This window comes from Polistes fuscatus, unplaced genomic scaffold, assembly GCF_010416935.1.
Source record: "Polistes fuscatus isolate 324 unplaced genomic scaffold, CU_Pfus_HIC Scaffold19, whole genome shotgun sequence".
Taxonomy (NCBI): Eukaryota; Metazoa; Arthropoda; class Insecta; order Hymenoptera; family Vespidae; genus Polistes; species Polistes fuscatus.
Window position 1 is genome coordinate 1,695,528 of NW_025113095.1, and position 11,222 is coordinate 1,706,749.

Consider the following 11,222-nt stretch of genomic DNA (forward strand, 5'->3'; position numbering starts at 1 on the left):
CACTGATATAGTCTATAATATATGTGAGTAACAATATTAACTATAATTCCCACCGAAATAAAAGTATTTCTATGGGTATAGTAACGGGGGGGGTTTGATAATAATATTTTATTAACGAATTCTCGGAATTGTTTTTTTTACCCCAAAATACTTGGACAAGAATTTTTGTCTATTTTCTATCTCTCGGTGTAATATAAATAATGCATACATGTATGTAAGTATGCATGAACGTACCGATCGATCAGGATATCATCGTGCAAAACTGCGACCCAGTCGTTGAAGAATAAATAAAGCCACGAAAACAAACAAAAATGTAAGGGAAAGAATGGAAAGAATTAACATAAATTGAAGATTTTATACGTCGGTGAAGAAAACTTCTCGCTTACGCCATTGCCAATATCATTTTGAACGAAAAAAATCGATAAATGGCGAATAAAATAAAATAATATAATAACGCGTGAAAATTCGCGTTAGATCTCATTACGATCATTATTATTATCTAATTATATAATTAATCGTTTATTCGTAGGATGTTCGTACACAATTTGTAATCGTACATAAATTTTTGATTTCATAAACAATTAAGTAGAATGAAAATTATGGGGACAAAAATTTTATTAAAGATTTCCTTTTATTATTTACATATATATGATTGGTAATCTTTTGCAAAAATAACAAAAAAAAAAAAAGAAGCGTAATAGCGGAGAACGCATACGTACCGTCGAACATCCGGAATTACTGAAACCGGTTCCTACTCCAGGTGTTACACTTGCATCTTTTGCTTACCTTCTTTTGGCTCGCTTTTCTTATCTTTACAGTCGTGTAGAATATAAACAAACGGAAAAGAAAAAAACAAATCGGATCATTTACATACATTCGTATTGGATAAATTCTAAGAAAAATGTCAAATAATATTATAATAAAAGAAGAGTCATTTTGTTTTCTTTAATACGTATAGGAGGGCTGAAAAATGTCGAGTCTGGCATGCCAAGGGGAAGGGGGAGATTGTAATGAAATGATTTATTATTTTCATACGTTTGATACATTAAACAAAAATATACGTAAAATCGTGTAAACTGCAAATGATTTCATTTCGTTCATTATATTTAACCCTGAATGAAAATTTCCATTTTCAATTACGTTCGGCACGAGTAACTTCTCTCTCTCTCTCTCTCTCTCTTCTTCGTCGACCTGACTCGCGCACGTGCTTCGACACTTCCTCTTTTTCTTCGCTCATCGAGCATCGCAACAATTTGCATTAATTTTCTACCATCCCCCCCCCCGGGATGGAAGAAATATAACTTATTTCTGTTTTTTTTTTTTTTTTCTTAAATATTGGATTGGCAACTAAGTGATCGCGAATTTTAAATGTGAAGGAAAATTCCAAATGTTTCCTGAAAAATAAAACTATATTCGATCAGATGCCATATCCGTTTTCGTCGATGAACTTTTGCAATCGTTCGGGCAGGGTCGCGATTCCACGTTCGTCAAATTGTCGATCTTTCCTATTAAAAAAGTGAATTTTTTAAAAAAGACAAAATCCGCAATGACTTAGTTGCCAAGCCAGCCAATAGTACGCTCAACCACACTTGAGAGGAAAAATACGTTTAGGGTTAATATCGAATTCAAGGAAGTTTAAAATGAGTTGGTTTCCCGTGAAAGCCATTAAAGTGCCGTGTGACGCGAGGTGAAGCGAGGAATCGGTCGCGCGTGCAAAGTTTAAATTTCGTTAATTCGATAGGTCTCGATCGGGTGTCGAAGAAGACCAAAAAAAAACAACAAGAAGAAGAAGAAAAAGAAGAAGAAAAAGAATAAGAAGAACCTGGTGTATGGTAAAGGCCACGTGGACCATATGGTTCGCGTGCCCCCAGCATGGAAGTAATGGGCCATGGTTACATAAAGAAAACCTTCCTTCCCCCTTCTCACCCCTCCTCCTCCTCCTCTTCTTCTTCTTCTTCTACGTCAATTCACCCTTGTCATCTCGTTCCTTTTCTTTTTTTCATATCGACCGAGTTTTATTCCTCTTATCGACGCATCCGCATTCTTCCGAGAAAACGATATATGTCATAAAAGACTATAATAATTTATTTCTTTCTCTCTCTCTCTTTCTCTCCCTCCCTCTTTCCGTTATCAAAATCTAATCTAATTAAATTGAACAGGATTCTACAAGCAGAATCATCGTCGATCGATATCGAACAATAATCGAGAGTTGATTCACTGCGATACTATCGGTAAATATTTTTTCTTCGCTAACGAAATTGTTCGAGGCTTCGGTCATTCGATTTTTTATTTTTTTTTTCCAAAGGACAAAAAATAAGGAAAAGAAAAAAAGGGAGGAAGCCTTTGCGGGGAGCAACACGTGCCCATTTATCGAACGAACTAAATTTTTAATTAACCGGATGTCTACGTAAGAGGAAGTATACCTTTTGAAGGATTTCTTCTCTTTCTCAATGGTTGTCTTGCTAAAAAAAAAAAAAGGAAGGGAGACCTTCGTAGTTCTAATATTTAAAGAAAAAAAAAAGAACGAGAAGAAAAATAATTTTTAATTGTATCATTATTGTTATTAACATTACTCGAGCTCCCCCTGCGGTCTCGGGGGAATAAGAATGAGCCGCAGTAATCCCTGCTTGTCGTAAAAGGCGACTAAAAGGGAAATCCCGGAAAAAAAGGGAAAACCCTGGAAAAAAAGGGGAAAAAAAGCTTTGCTTTATATTATTACTATTATTATTATTATTATTATTATTGTTAGAGATCATTTGATATTATTTGAGATTACTTGATTGCACTGTTATATTATTTACTCTTATCATATTAGAAATGTTTATTTCGAGAAATATCGCATCTATTTCTCGAAATTCTCTATTTGCAGAAACGATTTTTGAAGAGGCAATAACTCGTACATACCAGAGCGATAACAACGACACGACGAGAGAAGAGAATATTCTCGATACAATGTGTAATCTTCTAGATAAGAATAATAAGATCAAGTTAATCCGTAAATAATATCATATAATATCGTCTCTCGATTAACAGCCATGATTAATATAGCTGTCGTAATTGGCAAAAAGAAACAAAATAAATATTGAAACAAATAATTAATGATTTAAAATTTGTTGAAATTCTAGTAACATTCGTTAATGATTAAATTATAATTTTTCTTCAAAATATATTTAACATATATACTCAAACTTTAACATTTCACTTAAATATGAATGATTATGAAGACGATTATTTAATTCATACGGTGAACAAGTAAGCTATTCGAGTGAGCCACTATAGTGGCCCATCGACCTGGAAAAAATAATCGCAAAAGCCACTTTAGTGGCAGGCCCGCTAAGGGCGATATCGGTAATTGCAGTGCTCTACCTTTATCATTTTGAACGTCGGTAACTCCACCGTCGGTAACTCTACCGTCGGTAACTCCACCGTCGGTAATAATAGACTTAAAATTTTTTTTACTCTACATCGATAATATTTTGTATTTAGGTTCCTGACGGTTAATATTATTAACGTACAAACTCTCATTAAAAACGGTCGATGTTTTAAAATTTACCGACAGTGTCGGTAACTACTACTGTCGGTAATAGTTGACTTAAAAATTTTTTTACTCTACGCCGGTAATATTTTGTATTTAGGTTCCTGACGGTCAGTATTATAAAACTACAAACTCTCATTAAAAACGGTCGATGTTTTAAGATTTACCGACAGTGTCGGTAACTACCACTGTCGGTAATTGCCGACTTAAAAATTTTTTACTCTACGCCGGTAATATTTTGTATTTAGGTTCCTGACGGTCAGTATTATAAAACTACAAACTCTCATTAAAACGGTCGATGTTTTAAGATTTACCGACAGTGTCGGTAACTACCACTGTCGGTAATTGCCGACTTAAAAATTTTTTTACTCTACGCTGGTAATATTTTGTATTTAGATTCCTGACGGTCAATATTATAAAAGTACAAACTCTCATTAAAAACGGTCGATGTTTTAAAAATTACCGACAGTGGTAGTTACCGACAGTGGCAGTTACCGACGGTCGGAAGATAAAGGTAGAGCACTACAATTACCGATATCGCCCTTAGCGGGCCTGCCACTAAAGTGGCTTTTGCGATTATTTTTTCCAGGTCGATGGCCACTATAGTGGCTCACTCGAATAGCTTACTTGTTCACCGTTTGAATTAAATAATCGTCTTCATAGTCATTCATATTTAAATGAAATATTAAAGTTTGAGTATGTAAAATATATTTTTAAGAAAAATTATAATTTAATCATTAACGAATCTTTAAGTAAAACATACGAACTTTCTTTATATATGGCTGATGATTTAAAAAGTGTGCTTACTTATATTATACTATTGTACGATGCAAATTTGTTTGATGCAGATTTCTAAACTGATAAGAGAAAAGGATACATTCAAATATATTTTATACCGTCTACTGAGCGTGGTAGTTTTAAAAAAAAGAAATAAAATTAGATTGCATTTAAAAAAATTAGCAAAAAAATATGGGAAAACAATAAGCTTCGTTTTCTCTATCGGTACAGACTCCATTGACTTCGACATGGTTATTTCAAGTTGAAAGTGTCTCTCAGGAGAGAAAGCCGAAACTTAATCATTGAATTAAGAACGAAAAACCTTGATATTCGTTCCTCTCGAGTTTGTTTGGTTGTTAGCTCGCGTACATATAATTGATAAAAAAGGCAAACTCAAAATTAGCAAGGAACAATTCTCTATATATTTTTTGTTTAATTTTTTATAGTTCTACTCTTATATTTGTTTGTTTATGTATTTCCGTAAGCAAATTGAAACATACTCTAATGCCCGACAAAATGAAAATTATTTTCTGTAATAATACCAAAGAAAAAAAGAAGAAGGAAAATTTCGAGTGAACGTTTAAATCCACTATATTAAATGCATTATTTTCTTTTAATTGTATTCTTTGTTGAATAATTGTAATTTTAATACTGAAATAATTGCTACCCTTTACCCTTCGATTCCCAGTAAGGGAAAAGTCTTCTCTTTCTCTCTCTCCCTCTCTCTTTCTATATATATAGAGAGAGAAAATTGATTTATTCTTTGTTCAGATTTCTCGAAATTAAAACGCGTCAGGTATCGTAACTCTTTTCGTTCGCGTTATCGGCTCAGAGATTGGGAAACGGACAGAGACAAACAGACGAACGAACGGATGAACCTACGCGAGTGCGAATTCTCCGCAGTTCAGATAGAAGTGATAATTCGACTCTCGAGATAAATTTATTTTTAGTGTCGAAACGAGGCTTTAAGCGTACACGAACGAATGCCCCTATGCAAAAATTCTCATCCGTGTGTGTGTGTGTGTGCGTGTGTGTTTGTGTATGTTCTTGTATATGTGCACGTCTGTTCGTGAGTCTGACGTCTGTTTGAAAGAAAAAGAAAAGAAAAAAGAAAATCATTAGAAAATTATCGAAATAAAAAAGTCAGGAGGAGAAAAAGGCGGAAGACGAATAAGAAAAAGAAATCGAGAAAAGCCTATAAGGATGAAATATGGAAGAATAAAGACAGTTCTTTAACGACTCAATAAATTTATCATCATCTGGCTATTTACATCCGAATCGATAATCGATGACTCGACACACACACACACGTAGGTTACATAGGCCTTACAGGTGCATCTATATACAATACCGTAAACGATTTACAAGAGCGTGTGTTATTCGTTAAAAAAGAATATTTTTTTATTGTGTTTGAATATTCGTTTAAAAAATGTCGAAGCTGCATCATATTTTCGTACAAATTATTATTCGTTGAAAATAAGAAAAGAAAAAAGAAAAAAGCGGATAATAAGGAAAATAATTAAAAAAAGGAAAATAGAACGATCTAATTAAAACGGAAGTCTCGGTCGTCGTGGCCGGTCTTTTCTTTTTCCGTTTCCTTTTTTATCACTCCTGATTGTAAAATAAATAAACAAATGCACGCACGCACGCACGCATACAAAGGCAACGTGACTTTGAGATTGCGGTCGAGCCGTCAACCGAGCGGCGGGGTCACCGTTTCCGCGATCGAGCTGTTGCTTCGATTTTTCCATCGTCTTTTACTGCATCAAATACACGTATATTTTTATATATGTCTATCAAAAATACCCGAATAACATATAAGTAATACGTTACACAAGAGAAATACATTTAGTTTGATCAAAAGTTTTAACGCGCGACATCAAATTTTTATTATTTCACGCGACTGTGCAAATCAAAAAATTAACGCGTACACGAATTTTTGCGTGTACGGTGGTTTGTCCATTTCTTTTTCTTTTTGAATATTTTTAAAGTGAAATACCTTTTAGGAGGGTACCAAAAATACGGAGAAAATATCGATCGGGCAAGACTTTGCGAGAGATAGATACGAAACACTGACGGGCACCAGGTAGAAACCATTTAAAGTTCAATAAAATGTCTTCGATAAAAATAATCGAACAAATGTTTTACTTAACTAACATCTTAAATTTATCACGCGTATTATTTTATTAGATCTAAACTCTACTTTAAATCTTAAATCACCTTTCATGAGATATATCGCGCGCGAACACATTCAATATATTATATAATTATTATATAATAATTATTTTATACAAATGATTTTTACCTCGCGTTGCGTGATATAATATTTATTTTATAACTAATCGGAAATGAAATTTTAAAGAAAAAAAAAAAAGAAAAAAACGTTTATACACGCTCGACGTTGTTACCTTTTATTGTCGCTTTTCGATCGTAATTTTTTTTATTTAAAGTTTGAATCGATGAAATAGATCGATGGTGGATAGTTTGAAAAGGTAACACACGTATGAATGGACGTGTACCTATATATATTCGTGTTAAACGCAGCGGAACGTTATTTTAACGCATCGTTGCCAAACGAAGACTCTTATCGTTCCTGGACCATGCACCATCCAAACACTCCATCCCTCTTCTCTTTCCAACCACCCTCCTTTCCACCCTCCTTTCCACCCTCATTTCCACTCCAACCCCCCATTCTCTCTCTCTCTCTTTCTCTTTCGTTCGTTTTTTGGCATTGGCTTGCATGGCTCGTAATTTCGCGATATTATATAGCTCGATGAGTCACGAACTAGTGAATCTTTCGTTAATTTAATCGATTCGTAGACTAAAGAGAGAGAGAGAGAGAGAGAGAGAGATATGTATATAGATCTCGCGTATTATTGATTTTAACAACAATAGAATAGAAAGGATTAGCTTGCTTACGTATACACGATTCCTATTTTATACTGCAAATAAATGAAATATATAATAAAATGTATTAATCATCTGTGTGTGTGTGTGTGTGTGTGTGTGTGTTATTCGTATTAATATATAAATAAATAATTCATTGTGATAGAGAGTACATTAACGAATAGCAAAGAATTCTTCCAAAATCGTGTCGTTCTTTTTTTCCGGTTGTAGCATTAAAACGGAAACTGTTGAGAATGCAGATAAAAAATATTCAACGTAAAATAAAATAGTTGTTTCCTATTCTATCAAAATATTATAATATATAAAAAATAATAAAATAATATATAAAATAATATATAAAAAAAAAAATAAGAAGAAATGAAAAAAAAGAGATGGAAAATGTTGGGAAGAGAGAGGGATGTAGGAAAAGTTAGGAAAAAGTAGTGGTGGAAGAAAGAAAGAAACCGTTGCGATGATAATCACGGAGGGCGAAAAAGCCATGGGGGATTAGGGGAGGGTGTTCCTATAAGAGAGAGAGAAAAAAAAAAGAGGGTTTTATGCGTCTCAAAGTGAGCCGATCGGATTAAATTTTGCGACTTCCTTGGCGAAAAAGGAAAAAAAGAGAAAGAAAAAATAAGAAGGGCAGGTGCAACTCGTTAATGAAGAAAATTGTTCTCTTCTCTCGTCTTATACGTAAGCGAACTCCAACCGAGTAAATCAAAGCAACCATAATAAAAGACAAATATCCGAGTTTCGCTAAAAAAAAAAATAATAAAATGAAAATATGTATTTCGATAGAGAATTGATTTTTTTTTGTTCATAACGGGCCAGAATTTGTCCGCGTCTCTCCGGGAGACTTCTTTATCGTAAATTCGAAAATTTTTGTTCTCGATGAGTAGCAAGAGGGGAGGAGAGGTCCCAGGGCCGCGAGAAAGGAGGTAAAACCAACCTTCGAGCGGAACGACTTTCAGAGTCCGCACACGAGTAATGTACTTTCACATTTGCAAGAGAGCGAAGCATTGAATCGCTGAAAACTCGTTTCGTATCGCCGGAAGGAAAAAAAAATATAGAAAAGAAAAAAAAACACGCGCAAGAAGAGAGGGGTTGGACCCGGAGAAAGATGGATGGGGAGTAACGGAGTTGGAGAGAGAGAGAGAGAGAGAGAGAGAACAAAATTAAACAACGAGAAGAATAACGTAATATAAAAGAAAAAAACAATAAGAATTTTTGGAAGAGCTTCCTTTGGCTCCTATCGCGCACGCAACATTCATCGAGAAATTGGAAAATGAATTTAAGAATTTCTACGATCTATCTTTTTATCATCTTTATCTCCCCCTGGTTTTACGTATCGTCTAAACGTTTAGATCTTCGACCATTACGGATAGTTCAATGTCTAACGAACGATATTTTATCCGCTTTAGGATCATTTAAACTGCTATATGTGTGTTAGGCATCTGCCGAGAAAATGCTTGTGTTTTCTAGATCCGATTTATTGGCAAAATGGCCAGTTCCCTACGGTACGCCATCTTTTCGGGACCTTTAAAGTTTATTATCAAATTCATTAAATTACAATTTTATTCATTATTTTTCTATATTTAGTATTATGAAATATTTGCACAAGAACATAATTGCATATAAATAACATATTTGGAAGAATATAAATATAAATTATTATAGTATATATATATATGTATATTTTATATATTTTAGAAAGAAAAATGTATAAAAGTTGATAAAAAGACGAAGGGAAGAAGATAAGGTTTAAACCTTTTATTGTTCAGGTATAGGTACTGTCATTGAGTAGAAAGCTCAAGTACGACAGCTGCATCAGCCCAAGCACAACTAATCCCAGTACTTTGATATTAAAAGGGTGATCTCTATTCTTGTTTTCTCACAGGACACCCGATGGACAAATTCGACCCACTGACACTTTGCAAATTCTATACCTGCCGTTTTCTCGCTCGCTCTCTCTCTCTCTCTTTCTTTCTTTCTTTCTTTCTTTCTTTCTTTATCTTTCTTTTTATCGTATTTTTAAATGCTCCTATATAATTACCAAGCAGCGAGGCTTTAGAATTGTTCGAAGGCGAGATCGAAAGTCTAACGGATGTGCACGAGTGAGTTTGTGGGTCTAAAAACCTAGTAGAACTTTGGTAATCATTTCTAACAACGTTCTAACATATTTACGCATTCTACTGATCATTATGACTACACGATTCTTAAAAATTTTTCGCGAGATAAAAGAAATGAAATAAGAAAATTATGCCGGAGTTTTGTTTGATGGAAAACAAATAAAATGAAAGCGCGAATTTTTCACATTAAACGCAATCGTAAATTTCGTATCGTTTCGTTCGTTTGATTGCGCGACGGCTCTCGAATCTCTCATGAAAAATTGTCTGCGTTAAGCGAAAACAAATAATTAAAAATAAAAATGAAAGAAAATAAAAGCGAAGTTTCGAGGGCAAGATGGCGTCGCAAGGAAAAACAAGCAAGCAAGCAAGCAAGCAAGCAGATTTTTCCGAATACATATATCGAGGACGCTAACGTGCCAAGCAAAAGGGTGTGGAACGGTTTCTATTAATAATCGTGTTGCATCGTGTCCACACGTCGGCCCGTCCAAGTTTTACGAACGGGCAGGATATTACCGACGAGCCAATGCAATTTCGTCACGATACAAATTCGTTTATGCACGTGTACCTTTCTATGCGTGTATCTGTAACTCGGATAAGTTACATTCACCTGGCTTCGTTGTAAAAAAAAAAAAAAAAAAAAACAACCCAAAAATGTTAACCTCGATCAATTTTGTAAAAAAGAAAAGCGACAATTCTCGAAGTTCAATCGATTTGAAAAATTTCGATTGACAATTTCTTTCCCACCACTTGTATTGTTATCGTTGTCGTTTATTCACGAAAAACGGAAGGAAAATCCTTGGCCAGTATTTCATTGTCATCGGTGAAAAGGGCCTTATGCCGTAAGGGTGAGAAGGAATATAATTTCTTAGTTGAAAATCTACCCTTAACAAACCATCAAGACCCCACCTCTCTTGGTCCCTTCGTCCTTTAATACCGTTATATCCTGTACCTACTATAAATTTTTATATAGGATCGACAAAAGATAGAATAAGAAAGAACGAGAAAGAGAGCGGAAAGAAAATAGTTGAACCATCGTGGAAATTCTTCCTACCCTGTCATTATCGAACAGTCGCTGAAATGATTGATGCTTTTTAGACTTTTCCAAATCTGTATCCTATAAAAATATATTATTTATTCGTACATACATAAAAGTATATAAGCGTGCACATAAAAATATATAAAACAATTCGTTAATAACGTAACGAATGATCGAATAAAATGTTTCAATTCAAATTTATATCATCAGCGCGAAAATTGCCGCCCCTTTTGACTGGACCAGTGACGTTACAGTTATAACCAGGGTCGTAAGTAGTACATGCAATGCCCCTCGAATACCGTTTTTGCAAACTGCACTGTATCTCTCATTCTCTTCCTTTCTCTTTGACTTTTCAAAAAATACAATAAAATGTATTAGTTGAAATCCAAATGCACTCGAATTTAAACGCTTATTTGTCATTCTCTTTCTTTCTCTTTCTCTCTTTTTGTTTCTCTTTTTTTCTCAATCACGACGAGAGCAACCCATACGACCTGGAAATTGCGAAAAAGCGAGCTTTCGTATCCCTTTTTAGACGACACGAGTGCTACAAACGAAGATCCGGTTTCACTTGGCTTCGAGACAAGAGAGACAGAAGGAGAAAGAATGAATAAGAAAAAGAAAGAAAGAAATAGATGCAAAGCTTTCCGATTACAACGATCTAAATGACCGATCGCGTATCCCTGGTTTTTTTAGGCTTGACTCTTTCTCTGCTTTTCAAATATCTCTTTTCTTTTTTTAGTTCGAAAGATGTTGTTTACGTTAACTGCTTGCACGAGGAAAAGAATTAGAAAGAGGGAGAAAAGGGAGATTGAAAATAAAAAAGTCGGGTAAGTGGACTTATTTACTTCAGTTGGTTTAA

The 11,222-nt window shown here is 34.4% G+C and overlaps 1 long non-coding RNA gene across 1 annotated transcript; it reads left to right on the forward strand.

Moving 5' to 3' along the window:
• The first annotated feature begins 9,462 nt into the window (after positions 1-9,462).
• On the forward strand, positions 9,463-11,165 carry LOC122515868. The gene is made up of 2 exons (XR_006303417.1): positions 9,463-10,172; positions 11,103-11,165. It is a non-coding gene; the product is annotated as an uncharacterized LOC122515868 (long non-coding RNA).
• Positions 11,166-11,222: the final 57 nt, after the last annotated feature.